Consider the following 17,356-nt stretch of genomic DNA (forward strand, 5'->3'; position numbering starts at 1 on the left):
CTTCCTCTCCCCCCCTCCCCATTGAAACAGGAAAGTCTTCTGCATGTGGTTAGGGAGGCTCAGAAGGGGGGGGGGGAGGCAAGTATCTTTATTTCTTTTCTTGAAGGGGGGGGGGAGAGGAGCCAGGCAGGGAGCCTCTTTCTTTTCTTGGAGGGGAGGGGGAGAGGATTGAAAAAGCAGAGGAGGGAGGAAAAATCCAGGACCGACAGAAGTTGAGAGAAATTAGGGGCTTCTCCTTTAAGGCAAGCATGTCACATGACCATGTGTAGCCTATCAGAGGCTTTATTTCCCAATCCGGAGCTTTCTTTCCCAATCCGGATATGAGCATTAAAAGCACTCTAAGATATCGCACAATAATGGTAGGGACACTCCGGATCAATCCTTCTTGCTGCAGAAGGAAATTTTAAATCGCCCCAAATCCAAACGGAAATCGCATTCTGTGTAGAGGGCAGGGACTGAATCGATCTGGGGTTGGAATAAAAGCTCTGTGCAGTTTACACCTAGGTCTCTTTTCCCTTCAGAATCCTTGCATGAGCAGTGATGCATTTTCACCAAAAAGGCCTTCCTCCTTTTCACTTATCACCAGGCCCGGTTTTGTGGTGGCATCCACCTTCCTGCAAGCACTGAAATGTATAATTAAGAAGTAATTAGAAGTTCTTCTTCTGAAGTGATTGTTTTCCTGTTGCTAATCCATGCCCTGCACCTAAGGCATAAAAACAGCTATTTGAGTGTCAGTTGATTAGATAGTCAGGTTTAAGGCTAGTTAAGCTATTTCCCGATTGTTGAGGGGTGCTATCGCCAGTCCTTGCTTAAGTCCCATTGTCAGTACTTTTCTGGGGTTTTTTTCCCCTTCAATCTATTCCAATAAAGAGACTAGTCCCAGCTGGGTGTTGAAGCACATCCTTAGAAATCCTTCCCCTCAGGCTAATGCTTCTACTGACTTGCTTTCTTTTCTCAGGCTAGGTTCCCATGACATTCACAAATAAAGCCCTTCTACTGTTTTGGGGAGAGGGAAAGAGAGACTCCCTCCCCATTTTACTTCGATTGTAATTTCAGAGACAAATATTTCAGGAAAGAGATTTTTTTTAAAAAGCTATCTTACAAATAATTACCATTTGTCAACAAGAACCATTACATTGCCAGGTGTGAAGCAAAATTGATTTGCCATTGGAGGGATTTTGAGCATCCAGAAAAGAGGTTAAATGAATGATGTTTCAAAAACTGCTGAAACAATTCTTTCCCTGCTTTAAAATGTGGTAATTAAAACGTAACAAAGAAGACTACACATAATAGAGAACAGTCTAGTTGAACTTACTGCAGTCAACAGGAGGTTTAGCTGACATGTTCTTGAATAAAATAAAGATAAAATTGTGATGTTATTCAATGTAAAATCTAAAATGTAGTACATCACAAAGATTAGAGGAAGGAAACAATGAGAGATTTATGTACATAAAAATTTGTGGAGGAGGACAAACAGGGAAAACAATGTCTAACTTAATGGGACAGAATGTTGAATTGCAAACTTAATTTTCAACATGTGAGTAATGCAGTCTACTTTAGACAATTTATGCTTATGCTTTAATTTAAGAGATTTATAACTATGACAAGGATCTTGTGTTGCCCCAGTAATATTTGTATGAAATAACCAGATTGGTTGTTAACCGAATTTGATTGAGTTGGGGAATTTAGCTTACAAGAAGGCTAACAATGGAGGTCTCCACCTGTGTCTGCTAGAGTTCTTCCATCAGAAAACTCATACAGAGACCAGTTTTGACTCTGGTATTAGAAGGCAGGAAATGAGTGAAGATGTAGTAGGTATGCTAATCATGGCTAATAGAGTTCTGTAGGTGAAGTGGGAAAGGAGCACTTAAATGGAGATAACAACCAGTATATTCCTAGGTGTACCATTGACCTGCAAATAGGTATTGTCTCTAGGAGGGGAGAGAAAAGCTAGCAGCTGAATACCTCTAAAGGTTGGCAATGATGTCACCTGAGGAAAACATGGCATCTGGCTGGAGGGTACACTTTCCCATTTCTGCGTGAGCGCAGACATTGTTCCTCAACCTCTGATGAAATTGACACACCTTTGGATATTTCCAGTGCCAAGATGCAATTGCAGAGCAACATACAAGTGGTATACAGGCAGCATTGATGAAGGGTGTTTGCAGGCAAACTTCTCCTCAAAGCAAGGAGATCCAACCATTAACATGGTCATGTGAATACAGGCCTATAGCCAGGACATTTTTAATGAAGGAGCAAATAAGTACTGTGGTGGTCAGCCCATATTATATATTCCAGCATGCATGCATGTATTATTGTTTATTATTCATTTATCAATTTTCAGAACTCAAGATGGATTACATGACATAAAACAATGCAATTGAATAGCATGAGAGAATTTTTAAGCAATACAATAGAACTTTTGTTGTAATGTGCGAAGTCGTGTCCGACCCATCGCGACCCCATGGACAATGATCCTCCAGGTCTTCCTGTCCTCTACCATTCCCTGGAGTCCTTTTAAGTTTGCACCTACTGCTTCAGTGACTCCATCCATCCACCTCATTCTCTGTCGTCTCCTTCTTCTTTTGCCCTCGATCACTCCCAGCATTAGGCTCTTCTCCAGGGAGTCCTTCCTTCTCATGAGGTGGCCAAAGTATTTGAGTTTCATCTTCAGGATCTGGCCTTCTAAGGAGCAGTCAGGGCTGATCTCCTCTAGGACTGACCGGTTTGTTCGCCTTGCAGTCCAAGGGACTTGCAAGTCTTTTCCAGCACCAGAGTTCAAAAGCCTCAATTCTTTGATGCTCGGCCTTCCTTATAGAACTTCCCAATAGAACTAGGATTACAAAATTAGGAAAATGCCAAAAAAAGGATCAGACATACTATGTCATCAATGCAGAAAATGGAATTATGAAAAATTAAAATAAGGATGAAAGCAATTTTGAGACTGCCACTGCACCTTTTTACCCCTTCATTCCACTTCATGGTCATGCCATTGAGAATTCACTCTTTGAAGATTTAAGACAGTATTCCCATGAGCAGGCAGTGTGATGCAGCGGTAAAAAAGGCGAATGCCATTTTGGGCTATATCAACAGAGGCATCACATCAAAATCACAAGATGTCATAGTCCCATTGTATACGGCACTGGTCAGACCATACCTGGAGTACTGTGTGCAGTTCTGGAGGCCTCACTTCAAGAAGGACGTAGATAACATTGAAAGGGTACAGAGCAGGGGGTTGGACTAGATGGCCTGTATGGCTAATTCCAACTCTATGATTCTATGATTCTATGACTATTTAAAGCCATAAAAAACCTCTGAACATATAGCAAAGCATTTACAAAACCTATATATCGTGAGTGTAGATAGCAATATTACCAGAAAATTAAACAGCAACTTATATTACTGACTGCAAGACAGAAAATGTAGCGTATTTCAAAAGGTTAATGCATTTGGCCATGCCTTAAAAATAGTTATCAACATTAATTTAAACTGGTTTGGTTTGAAAGCTTGAATAAAACATAAACAAATCGTAATGCTACTGATATATCAAAAGGGCAGTGAGTGCTATAAGGGGTGTCACGAAGATGTATATTAAGGCAGGGTTACTGTTGTGTCAAAAGCTTTTATAAAATGTAATATTATTTGTACGTATTGCTAAACAACTTACATCATGGTTTACATTAGCTGTGATGTTTTGCATGGCAGAGGCTGTGATTATAACCTTGACATTTCTTAGAGGAAGATTTTTATTCAGTGGATATGGAGTATGTGTGTGTATTGTTGCAACCAATTTACTGCAACCTTATTGGGTTTCCAAGGCAAGTAATTAAGTAAAGGGGGGGTTGTCATGGCCTCCCTCATCAGCCTTCGTTGGTGGTCACTCATTCAAGTATTGCCCATGCTTATCTTTCATGATCTATTATACGATTCCACATCACAAATTAGAAATGCATATTTCTTTATCTGAAAATGAGGAACTATTTCATACTTTTCACAACTGTTTGTATCAAGATATACCAAGAGGATGGGGAAGAGAACAGAAATATCTGCTTGGAAACAGTCTGGCTTCTGTCCTGGTCACGGGGTTGAGACGGTGTTGGTCTCCTTGTTGGATGACCTCCGTCGCCAGCTTGACCAAGGCGGCTCTGCTGTACTAGTTCTTTTATATCTGTCGGCCGTGTTTGATGTGGTCGATCACGAGCTGCTAGCGAGCAGTCTCGCTGGTATGGGGATAAGGGGTACAGCCCTGCGCTGGATACGCTCCTTCCTGCAAAACCGGACACAGAGTGTAGCTGTGGGAGAGGAATTATTGGGCACTTACCGGCTCCCTTGTGGGGTCCCACAGGGCTTGGTGCTCTCTCCCACATTATTCAACATCTTTATGCACCCTCTGGCTCAACTGGTGCGGAGTTATGGGCTAGGTTGACATCAGTATGCTGATGACACTCAGCTCTTTCTCCTCATGGATGGCCGCCCAGACTCTCCCCCAGAACCATTCACCAGATGTTTGGAAGCAGTGGCTGGATGGCTCGAGCAGAGTCGCCTGAAACTCAACCCCTCCAAGACGGAGGTCCTTTGGTGGGCCGTAGGGGAGCAGACCAGGAAGCGCGCTTGCCCTCTCTGGCCAGGACGTAACTTAAGATCATGTCTCAGGCCAGAAACTTGGAGGTGACCATGGATGCCTCACTAACACTCGAGGCACAGGTCAAACAGGTAGCTGGCCAGGCATTTTTCCATCTCCGTCAGGCTCAGCTACTAGCGCCCTATCTGTCCTCTGAACACTTGGCCACAGTGATCCATGCGATGGTCACCTCCAGATTAGATATCTGTAACTCGCTCTACACTGGCCTGCTTTTAGGCTTGATCTAGAAACTGCAACTGTTCCAATATGCGGCTGCTAGGGTCCTCACGGCTACACCTTGGAGGGCACATATCCAGCCAGTGCTGAGGCAGCTGCATTGGCTACAGGTTATCTTCTGGATCAGGTTCAAGGTTTTGATTTTGACCTTTAAGGCCATCCGTGGTCTGGGCCCGCCTATCACCCTACTCCCCCCGCAGGGCCTTACACTCTGCAGGGGCTAACCTATTGGTCATTCCCAGTCCCAAGGAAGCTTGCCTGGCCTTGACCAGGGCCAGGGCCTTTTTGGTCCTGGCCCCAACCTGGTGGCATGAGCTCCCAGAAGAGCTGCGCGCCCTGCAGGAATTGTCATCATTCCACGGGGCCTGCAAGATGAAGGCCAGGCAACAAGAAGATCTAGCCCCCCTCACAAATGTGACGGTTGCATCTGTCATCTGCCCCCTCCCTTTCCCTTCTTAGTGGGTGTTGAATTGGGTTAGCTATATTGAATTTTGCCGCCATTCTTGTCTTAACTTTTGTATTAATTGTATTATGTTTTATTGTGCTTTTATTGTTTTAGGGGATTGGTTTTTATGTGACCCGCCTCGAGCCTCCGGGGGGAGGGAGGATATAAATTTAATAATAATAATAATAATAATAATAATAATAATAATAATAATAATAATAATAATAATAATAATAATAATAATAATAATAATAATAATAATAATAACAGGCTGATGGGAGGAAAAAGCAACAAAGGAATATATTCCAGGAAAGAACACACAGGTATCATCTTTCTTTTCTTCTCACCCTCTCCAAGATAGTTGATAGGATTCCCAAATAGGAGAGTGGTAGTTCTAAAAATGACCCTTGGAATGAGAATGCAAAGCAGTTCACAATACGCTTGGAACACCATATGGTGGCCATGCCATCAGAGCCCATCTGAGATGCAGACGCAAAGCAGCAAGTTACACAGCGGGGAGATGAATGCCCCAATCCATATGGCTGCCATGTGCACATTACTAGAATCCTGAAGGAACATTGTCAGAATAATATTAACTAAGTGGCTGACAGAGAGTCACACAAAAGAAACAATGATCTTATTTTTGGAGGCTGCCACTAGATTAAAGAAACCTTCATCAGTTAATTGTCTGACTTTCAGCTGAATAATTAATAGATTAAATTGCCATTAATTTACATATGGCTAACACTTGAATCCCTTATTAAAATAACTTGTCCTTATCTTCAGGATAAAAAAAAATAAGCCATAAAATTTATTCTAGATGATCAGATACTCAGAGGTAGTCTACTTTTGTACTGTATATGGAGGTTCCATTTCTAACTCAGGAATAAACAGCTTGAAAGTGGGATTAGATAGATTCATAGAGGGTAAGAATGACTACTAGTCAGAGTGACTGAGGGGAACCTCCATGTTCAGAGGCACTAAAGCTCTGAATCACAGAGGCAGGGGGCAACATCAGAGAAATTGATTGGCCACTGTGTGAGAGAGGGTGCTGAACAAGACAGACTACTGGTCTGATCTAGCTGGAATCTTATGTTCTTATGAAGCCCTTGAAGTCTAGGGGCTTAGAATATAACCCTTTTAGACTGCATTGCTTTTCATGTACAAGTGCACGGAAATACATACACGTGAGCATTAAGACACTGCTCATCACATAGGTAGTTATTTTCTCACTGTCACTGTGGAAGTATATGTTTAACATGATAATATATTGGCAGAATATTAGCCTTCCACCAAAAGAACAACTAAAATGCATGCTAGTAATGCTATGTTCATGTAAAAAGAAAGTGAATACCATAGGCAGTGTACAAGCTTCTGCAATGTGTGAAGCGGAGAGCCAGAAGGGGAGTGCTTCTGGCAGTGCTCTTTGGTAGGATAGTGAATCATAGGCGTGTCTCTATTTCATGAGCGTAACATTGGAGGGTATGCTATTTCTAATTTAATGATATATTAATCTGTGAATATTTTTTTCACATTACAGCACAAAAATCTTCTCTCAGGTTTTAGTTACATTTTTATTTGTTATCATTGGCTATTTTTAACTATAGGTATCAAAACATGATTAAAAGAAACAGGGTTTTTTTCCCCTCTCAGATGTTTCCATGCTGAGCACAGCAGTAAAAAGTAATTGCTTCTCTCTCCTAGAAGCAATGTGTGGGTTCTTAAACTCTAAAGTAATAGACACCTTCTTTGGACTCCAATAATACCCCTTTCCTCAGGAGGCAAAACTGTTGTGCTATACAGAGAAGATGGGGGGGGGGGCTGGTTTTTTTTTTTTAAGGATTATTTCCTGGTTAGAATTAGGGGGATTTTGTTGACATGCATAGAGAAAATAGTCAGAACTTTGTCTCAAAGGATGCTTTGTTTTTAAGGGATGAATGGAAACATAGTTAAAGCTCTGGCATTGTGTAGGGGCTGAACTAACTGGTTCTCATCCAGAAAAGCTTCCCAAGTAGGAATTTAATTTATGTCTCCCATGTGTAATCTCAAAACTAATTTACTTCCAGGTGTGTCATTTTAAGAAAATGTTTGTGTCACTAGAATTATTATTCCATTTAGTTCCTAATAAATCCAGTACATAGCATATTATAACTCTTTTTGTATTCCAGAGAACACGTATAATCAATAGGGATGTATGTGCATTTGACTAATCCAAACAGAAAAAAATGTCAGAAAAATATCTTACCATTATTTTTCAGGTATTGTTTCAGCCAGATTTTTTTCTTTAAAAAATAGCTATCCGACATGGTTGGCTCATATAATTGCAGTTAAAGTGCATTAAAAGGATCCATTCCGCACTTGTTCAAAATTGCACAACGGTTGCTAATTGGAATCTCTACTGTTTTGCAGATATACACAATGTCGTTGACAATCTGCAACACTCCTGAAACCGATCCGCAAAAAGCGCTTCGTTGTAGCGCTTTCAGGGAAATCCCAAAAAGTGGATTCACCTTCCGGAAAGCGCTACACTCTTGCAACCAATCTGCAACACAAGCGGGAAAGTTCTGTGCGTTACCATTGTTGCGGTTTCTGCAAAGTCCCTCCCCCTGGCTCTCTCCTCTTATCTCCTGGCAAAGTGATCGCCATTTTTTTTTCTCGGAGCGAGCGGAGATCAACGCACTGGCGAGCTTTCGTTTACCCAGTGAGGCTTCCCTGGCTGCAGTCCCTCCCCAGAGCTGTTTTAAGTCACCAAGCATGAAGCAACACACAGCCCCGTTTTCTGGTTTATTTTCCCTTTATTTTTCACTGTATTTTCGGCCAAAAAATCATGCCCGTGCGGGGGGGGGGGTTATTTTTTTTCACTCGGGGGAGCGATGAAACGACAGCTCAAACACCACCTGCTAGCTAGATGGGTCTCTCCATTGCAACGAATCAACGCAGATTCGTTGCAACGTGTGTGTGTGTGTGTGTGTGTGTGTGTTTTAAACCTTCCTTAAAGGGAAAGGGGCTTTTTGGGAGCATGATAACGGCCGCCCATTGGCTGCTTGAAGGTCAGGGGCGGGACAAAGCTCGGCAATATCGCTTCATGGCTAGCGATTTTTGCTGAGACCGGAAACCTGTGGGAAACGATAGAAATGCAACTGGATTCGACTACAAAGGCAGGTATGCATAATGACAAATTCCATTATTTAAAATGGTGTTTTTTCATTCCGCAACCAATTTGCTACATAGATCCTGGTGCGGAATGGCCCTCAGTCCCGCTAAATGCCTGAAGTTCACTCTCATGCCATTGCCTTTGCTTGCAAAAGGCATTTAAATTTTAAAGGGACAGTGTTCTCATTAAAATTTAAATGCCTTTCTTCCACTGGAAACAATTGAGGATGGGACCCCCTTTTTGGGGGGAGGCATAGAATTGACACCTTGTCAATTTTTTTTACTTGGAGTTTTTTTAATGTGGGACACATCTTCTGGTGCAGCCACTGGGATGGAAATCAGTACAGACATGATGTCTTTAGCCCCGCCCCAGGGAGCATGCCAGAAGAGGCTGGGGCAGCTGCAGGGTGCCATGGCAGGTAGCTGGCTGGGGCAGTGCAGACCATTGCAGCAGGAGGCCAGGCCACCACCATAATGCCCAGGGAGGTCTGGGTAGTTACTGGGCAGGGCAGCAGATGGGAGGGGCAGCACAGTGGCCAGGCAGGCCAGCACCACTGCAAAGGTGAGGAGAGGGGGAAGGGAGAGGAAGCAGGGAATCTGGGTGGTGGGGAGACCTCTGGGGACTGGGGTGGAGGCTCCTGGGGGTGGGGCACCTGCCCTCCCGGCCTTTAGGGGCCAGCATGCAGGCCATTATGCCAGTGCAGGCCCAAGGGCTGCCTTCCTGGCTGGAGGAGGCCACGTTCCTCCTGGGAGATGAGGGAGGGAGAAAGTGGGGAAGAGTCTTTGTGTGCACGTTTGAGTGATTGTTTGTTGTGTGTGTATATCTGAAAGGGAGGGACATGGGAATAGGTCAGGAAGTAGGTCAGGGAAGAAAGAGGGAAGGAGAGGGAGGGAAGTAGGGAGGAAAGTAGTTTGCATGTGTGTGTGTGTGTGTGTGTATGTGTGTGTGAGAGAGAGAGAGGGAGGGAGGGGGAGAGCGAGGGGGAGCGGGACGGGATGGATTAAAAGCTCCAGAGCAGATATGTGAGAGCCTGGGTGTCACAAATTTGGTGCTTCTGTCTCAAAAAATATCCCCCACCGAGCTTCCAGGAAAGAGAAAGAGTAAATAGTAGAGGATAATAAGATACTCCTATAAGTCCTTGCAGGTTCCCTGTTTGTATTCATATATTACTGGGCTACATAGATTCCTTCCTTTCCACAACTGCATGTTTCTTTCCTTTGTCACGTACTTCTATCAACATTTAACTCAAGGACTTTTCAGTTTTATGGCCAGGGTTGCTTGTTCACACATGAGGAACAGAAAATTCAAGCATTAACCCCATGTTGCTTTCCACATTATGAGACAGTGGTGTGTGGAGGGTTGCGATAAGTAAATATTTCCTGTTTCATCATTTCCAAACTGTTTTTTAGCCTGAAAGTGATTTTATGAATGTATGACTTTTATGGCTTATGTATACTGATCATTTTATACTGTTGCTCTTATGATTTCATTGTATTGTTTTTACTTTATGAGAGTCTTTGGGATGGTGGCATTTAGTTTCCAAAGGAATACATACAGTTCCACTTTTCATTGTTTTTGTAGGTTCCTGCTTATTGTTTGGGTATGCATGTGACGTGATATTTATAAGTGCAATATATGAATTTGTACCTGTGTTTTGTGCATAATACCAATTTACTGGAGGCACAAATGATGCTGAAAAATGTTCATACTTTACAGGAAATGTTTGGAACAAGGAAACAAAACACAAAGAATCATGTATTTGATTTGTATAAGAGAGGATCAAAGACAGAAGGGGTTTTTTTAGAGATGAGAATATTCTTGTGGAGATGTGCCTTGGGCATAAAGACTGAATTTAGTCTCCCCTATAAAAGAGACACATTTTTTGGCACTTTTATTCAAGTGGTTGAGCAAAATTTTGATTTAACGTTAGTGTAATCTGTGCATTCATTGAAGATTAAAAATAAGTGCTAATTTGTAGCATATGTTTGCATCACTATAAAAGAGAACTGAGCAAAGAGAGATTAATGCAAAATTATGTATTATTGTGCTCAAAGGCATAAACTCCTAACAATACTCAATATAATGATGGCTAAATGTTGTGCATGATTAAACTAGTCATATGTAAACAGTACTTAAGAGGACCAAAATGGTACTTCTATGTGTGATTTGTCTTTTTATTGCAAAACAGGGATAAAGAGTGATGCAGTAAATGGAGAAGAAATAAAAATAAGCTATAATTTATTTAATATGTGCTGGTACAATACACAACAGTATTATAGAGTACACTTCAATACTAGTCCTGAGTTCTGCCAAAAAAAAAAAAAAGCTGTACTAGAAAGGAATAGGCTGACAGTTGAATAATACCCCTTTCTGAACATTTGAAGCTGTTTTACACCAAATAGTGGCTGCGACTTACCAAGGGGTACCAAAGTGAGGTGGACACCTGGTGGGTCACTTCCCTGGTGAGGGATTCAGGGCGCAGGAGACCTGGAGGTATTCTGCATGGAGCCAAATAAAACAATTGAAAAGAAAAACAGTTTAGACCGCCTTATTATATTACAATCATTGTTCTGCATTGAATATAGTTTGTTGAAAAACTACGTTGCAATGCTCTCTGCATGAAACAATTCACAGCCCTGCCCCCTGTAGTTTTGCCAACTCCGCTTTGTTCTCTAAACTAGCAGTCACTAATCTGCATAACTAAAGGAGCTTCTCTGCAGTACTAATAGAGCATCTCAGGCAGGCAGGAGAGAAATGAATCGGTGAAATGCATCTTTCAGAAACAACACTTACAAGATGCTTAAAGCACTGAAGAGGCAATTCACCATGCAGAGCAAAATCAGTTTTGCAGAGTCCATCTGTGCCAGGGGATTCTATCCCCTGTGCAGAGATCAGAAAAACAAAGATGTATTTAGTGAGTTTTCATTAGCTTATCCATTATCCATCACCCGGCTGGGATGGAGCGGGTCCCAAGGCATCCTGGACCCTTGGGTTAAGCAGCCTTATGGCTGGGGAGGGTCAGGCACTTTACCGTGCTTGGAATGTGTCAATACAGACCGATATCCCCATACCTATGTGAGCCTGTGGCCAGTATTATATTATGATTATATATAAGGTAAAGTATGATAGGAATCAACAGTAATATATTTTAGATTTAAGGTTAATAATTATTAATATATTATTTGTATTATACTTCCCTGGCTCTTCCCCTGACCTACAATGTCCCTGCATCAAAAACCCCTGTTAGCTTTGCGGAGCTTCAGAGCTGGACAGGGCATTCTCCCACCCCCATGATGGCGGGAGGGTGGCATGCTGCTCTCCTGCCATTGTGCGGTGGAGCCCCCATGCTTCCCACTCTCCCCACCACTGTTATTGCTGCTGCGCAGCATGCTGGGCTTTTCCAGCCCTAGCATTGTGTGTGTGCATGTGCCATGTTAGGGCAGTCCATCTGTGCCAGGGGATTCTATCCCCTGTGAATACTCAGGAAGTGGTGGGGAATTCCACCCTGTCACATGGACGTTGCCCATGTGAGTGCAGGAAGAGGTGGGGCAACCCACCATGACTAAAACTCCAGGCTGCAGCCCAGCATGAAACCTCCAGTGCATAAATGGTCAAAGTGTCACTTCTTTAAATTCCAGCCGTCATCAGATGCCTGCTTAGGGCTTAATCAAAGAAGGTATTTTGAATAGACTATGATCGCTCTCTTCTGCCCAGAACTTTAGTACCAAATATAAAATTAATACAATAATATGCCTACAGTGATATACCAGACATAGCAGATGTTGCTGTCAACAGTAATATTGCACATATTTTCCCCCACAAGAATGCTGGGGTGGTCAATAGAACATGATTGTGGAGACATGACTCAGAATCATTCAATCTCTTATCTAGATATCCTGAACTGATTATTCAGGGTAAACTGCTCTGCACCATATTAATGGCTGGAGAATATCCTTGTAGAGTTTGGCAGCCTCAATGGCTCTAGAAGGATGAAAAGTTTGTTCATTGGAGTGACACTGTGAAACCAACAGCACTGCCTCCCTTCCATTAAAATTCAGTACTAGCAATTTTCTTCACAGTCTTTCTGTGACAATCTGGGGATGTGAAAATCAGGCGACTGGGCCTTTTACCAGTCACTGAAATTTGTCAGAATAGAAGTCTATATAAATCCTACTCATATCCCAGAGGTAACATACAGATTTTAAATAGCGAGTTAAGCATTGACCTTGGAAAGATCTGACAAAATAGATGATTCCAGGAAACTAGGGCACTCCTGAGAAATAATGAAAGCTTATTATTTTTCCTCTCTGCAGGTCACCTCTAAGCAAAATCTGATTTTTTACTTCACTACCATAGCCCAGTGATGAAGAAAGGACAGGTCAGCCTAGGATTGTGGAACTGTATGAATAATCATGATGTCCACATCTGAACAAAAATGACATTGTCATTTAACCAGGCATGGTGGAAGAAACATCAGGCAATGCTAAACCAGTGCCACTTTCTGAGAATTAGAAATTCTGATGAATCAATCAAGCCCCCAAGGCTGTAGGCTAGCTTGACAGATATGCTTTTGACAGACATATGCCCTCACTTAATGGTGCATTCATAAAACATGGCAATTCCTCAGCTTTCTTAACCTTGCCAGCAAGCATCACCATTCCCGAAGGCTGAGTGGGTATCATGATGTTCTGAGCATGTTCTCACTACCCTCCATATAAATCACTGAATAAAGGTCAACTACATTGAATATGGCTTATGCCTATAGGTTGCGAAAAGTTAAATGTCATTGAAAACAAATTATGTGTCTCTTCTGTTGTTTTCAGTCCATGCTTAATGTTTAATACATTGCTTCCACAATGACCACACAAGGTTCATACATGTTTCACTTCCAAAATGATTTTATTTAGAAAATGAATTCTCTTCATTGCCACAAAAAAGGAGCCTGGGCTGCTAGAATCTCAGAGCAAGAAAACCAGATCTGCCAAGGAATATACAATCAGAAGAAGCTACTTCACAGTGAGCCCAAAATTATAATATCTAATCCTCAATATTCTATGGTATGCAATGGCTTTCTAAGGGATCACATTAATGACCTTTTATTGTTACAGTTTCTGCTCTGCCTCTAGACATTTTAACTGGAGACACCAGTGCTGAATCTGATATTTCAGTAGGCTAAGCATGTGTCTACTGCTGAGGTTTAGTGCAACTTATCCTGGCTCTCTAGTGACTATAACTATATGGTGCCTGTGTTTTCAAATATATGCACAAAAATATATGTGAAGAGTCTTTAGAAATTAGAAAGGTAATTAAAATGGTATGGATAGTAATCTAACCATATGTTTTCTGTACAAGGCAAGATTAATCAGAGGAATTAATCTGAATTAATCAGACAATACTCTATTTATGACAGGGTTATATTCTACCTGGAATATAAATAATATTTATCTACTTTCATCTCTCAGGATTATTACTTTCTAGTCCATTAGTGCATGAGACTTAAAGCCCAATCCTATGTATGTTAATACAAAAGGAACACTTATTGTGTTCAGAGCACTTGCTTTCAGGTAAATGACATAAGATTACAAACTATAATTGCTTTACAGACTGTTCTCACATTTATTCAAAAGTTTATGCCTGTTTACTTAAATGAGAGTTACTTCAAAGTTCAAGTGCATTTAGGACTGCAGCCAAACTTCTTTGCCAGAATTATCGAATCCCAAATTCTGCTGAAGACCCATTAACTTTGGGGAGGCTACTCAAGAGAAAGCACTTTGAGAAAAAGTTGTGGTGACAGCTCTTCCTTTACCATTTTATTTTTCAGGTATTGCAAATATCCCACTGTAGACTGTGGAACAATAAATGTTAGAAGACTTTTAAAGGTAAAATTATCTCATAATGTTTTATCTTGCAACCTTGCTGTCAGTGGAATACAGGGAATAATAAAATTAGTGACAGTGCCTAATGTACCTACATATGCAGTGTGCCTGCATATTACAAAGTACTGCAATAACAACACATTTCTTCCTTTCATTTTTATTTATTAACTTAAAGATGTGTGACTTTTCTATCAACGAAACACAGTAAACTTGACAACAGTGGCTGAACAAATCAAATCTATTTTCTCTTTTATAGCTAGAACATGCAGATTGCTATATAATTTAAGAAATAAGAGGTCCCAAGTCCTTTGTCTCTGAATGTTTCTCAGTATTCACAAATATATGGATAGACATAAAGGTAGTGCACATAAGACCTCAGGAGACCATCCACTTATCGATGCACTACATACCGATTCCAGTTCCTATTCATTCTATCTCTATGAATGTTCGGGATGTAGGTGGATTTTGCAAGGCCAAGAGAATTTGTAAGTGTCCAGAAACTTAAAGAAACACCAATGGATTTTGACAGTCAACAGTGACTGAGGTTATTTCACAAGACTGAACTCTGATTGCCAGTTTTCCCCAGTGTCGGTCCAACAAATTGAGGCACATACCAGTGACTGTTGACATTCACCAAGATCCTTCAAGCATTGTCAAGAGGCACATATGAATGTCAATTTTCACTAAATCTGGAGCATTGGGGGTTAGTACACCAACACTTTTAATGTTAAGAGGGTTGAAACACATAAGTAGCTGTCAGTGCATTGTGTCTGTAACAAATGGGAAGTTATGAATATGTGATATTCTTGATAAAGATTACATTCACCACACTTCTGCAAACAAACTTCTACAAGGGTTTGCAATGACATCATAACACTAGATTTCATCTTGGGTAAAGCTGCAGCAGGCTCTCACTACTCAATTTAAAGCAACTAATCACCACATGCTACTGTTTTGCTTCATGGTTGTTTAGCTTCATTGTTCTATATCTGGGAACTTTAACTTCTAAATTAGCCCCTCTCCTCCCATGTCAAGGGGTTTGCCTAAGACAGTCTAGTTTCAAGTCATTGTAAAGGACCTTGAGGTTCATCTAGCTCAATTCTTGATCACCGAAGCATATACTGCATCCATGACAGATGGCTATACAGCTTCAATTTAAAGACCTCCACTGAAGAAAGTCCCAGTCCTCTTCTGAAGATGTCTGTTTTACTATTTAACTGCTCTTGCCATTTGAAAGTTTCTCATAATATTTAACTGAAGCATACTTTCTCATGTCCACTCATCCAGATCCTTGCTTGATTTGGGTCAATCTGTTGTAATTTCTTGGGCCATTCCGCACGACTTAAATGTTGCCAAAGCCTTACCTTTCATGAACACTATTAATTTAATGTTCCACATGACGTCATAAGCAAACTGCAAAACTCCTGCTGAACTCCTGCAACAATCAGAATTTTATAGCGCTTAGGGGGAAATCCAGAAAAGTGGATTACCCCTGAAAAAAACGCTACACTTCTGAGCACAAGTTGCAACACATCAGCAAAAGACATGTACATTCTCAAAATAGCAGTAGAAAGAATGTCCCTCCCTCGCTCACACCCCTGAGCTTCCAGAGACACGATCACCATTTTCTTCCCCTTAGACTGGCGAAAGCAACGAACGAGCGAGGCTTCTCCGGATAAAGTCCCTCCACAGAACTGCTTAACAGTAAAACAAAGCTCCCTACTGCAAGTGTCTTTAAAGTTTCCAAGCACAATACAGCCCCCTGTTCGACACTGCCCGTAATTTTGGCCACAAATCACGCCCATCGGGGGTGGGGTTACTTTTTACATGAAGAGCTTGTAAACGATTAAGCGCCAGCTCCTACGCCAGCAAAAAAAGGTCTTTCTGAGACAATGATTGAACAAATATTCATTTTGATTGGTGTGTTTGGGTTTTTTAAAAAGTTTTTAAAGGGAAAAGGGCTTTTCAGGAGCACGGACACAACAGTTCATTGGCTGTTCTGTTGGATTGACGGCCAAGGGCGGGGAAAAGCGTGGTAAAATATTGCTTCCTTTGTTTGCGTTTCTAGCGCGACCGGAAACCTGTGGGGAATGAATAGACCACTACTGGGAATTCAATATTCCACTAGAATATTCCACTAGTATGCGGAATGATAGAATTCCACTATTAAATATAGCGTTTCTGCATACTGAAAACATTTAGCGACATTGGTGCTTGTGCGGAAGTCCCCCTTGTTTCTTCCCAACCTACCAGATGAGAAAAATAAAAACTGGAGCTCAATGAAATCACTTAGTTTTTTGTGAATTTTTCCAATGGTCTTCAAAAATGTTTTCCTCTATGGCATTCTGCAAATATATTTGCATATTCCTTTATATTACCTTCACTTTCTCTCATCCTCATTTCCTTCTTCCTCATTTTTTCCTCAGCAAAACTATCTGTATAGCAAAATCTAACTGGCTACATGGTTCTGTCATTATCCAGTTCACTATGCTATCCTTCAGTTACACGACTGTTCCGGGAAGAAGCAAGATGCAGCAGTCAGGAACAGTTAAAGGAAACAATGATCCAAGACAATTAATGCAAGGGTTTTTTGTGGGAGAGGGGTCCCTACACCCCCCCAACTGTGGATTTTATCTAGGAATGCTCCAAACATGCTGGTTTGGCCCCTGTCATAATCTAGGGATGCTCCAAACTAGGGATGCTCCAAACATGCTGGTTTGGCCCCTGTCATAATCTCCATTTGTAAGTAAACACCAAATTTATTTTAATGGCTTTTGTGATTGCTCAGTCTTTTGTTGGAGTTTACTGAACAACTGCATATCTGTGTCTTATAAAAGAGAAATACAGTTCTGTATATCTGAGTACAATAACCAACTTAATTAAATTCCAAAGATGTTGTTTCTTTGTTGTTTCTTAGATTTATTTTGATAGAAAATTGTGTGGTTGGGTGGACATGTTCCCACACCCAAAGGAGGCTCACACACCATTCAAATTCTTTTGGCATAAACTGTAACATTTTATTA

The 17,356-nt window shown here is 41.3% G+C and overlaps 1 long non-coding RNA gene across 1 annotated transcript; it reads left to right on the plus strand.

Moving 5' to 3' along the window:
• The first annotated feature begins 280 nt into the window (after positions 1-280).
• LOC143843030 (uncharacterized) lies at positions 281-16,936 on the plus strand. The gene is made up of 3 exons (XR_013233436.1): positions 281-359; positions 14,279-14,336; positions 16,760-16,936. It is a non-coding gene; the product is annotated as an uncharacterized LOC143843030 (long non-coding RNA).
• The last annotated feature ends 420 nt before the right edge of the window (positions 16,937-17,356 follow it).

This window comes from Paroedura picta, chromosome 1 (genome assembly GCF_049243985.1).
Source record: "Paroedura picta isolate Pp20150507F chromosome 1, Ppicta_v3.0, whole genome shotgun sequence".
Lineage (NCBI taxonomy): Eukaryota > Metazoa > Chordata > Lepidosauria > Squamata > Gekkonidae > Paroedura > Paroedura picta.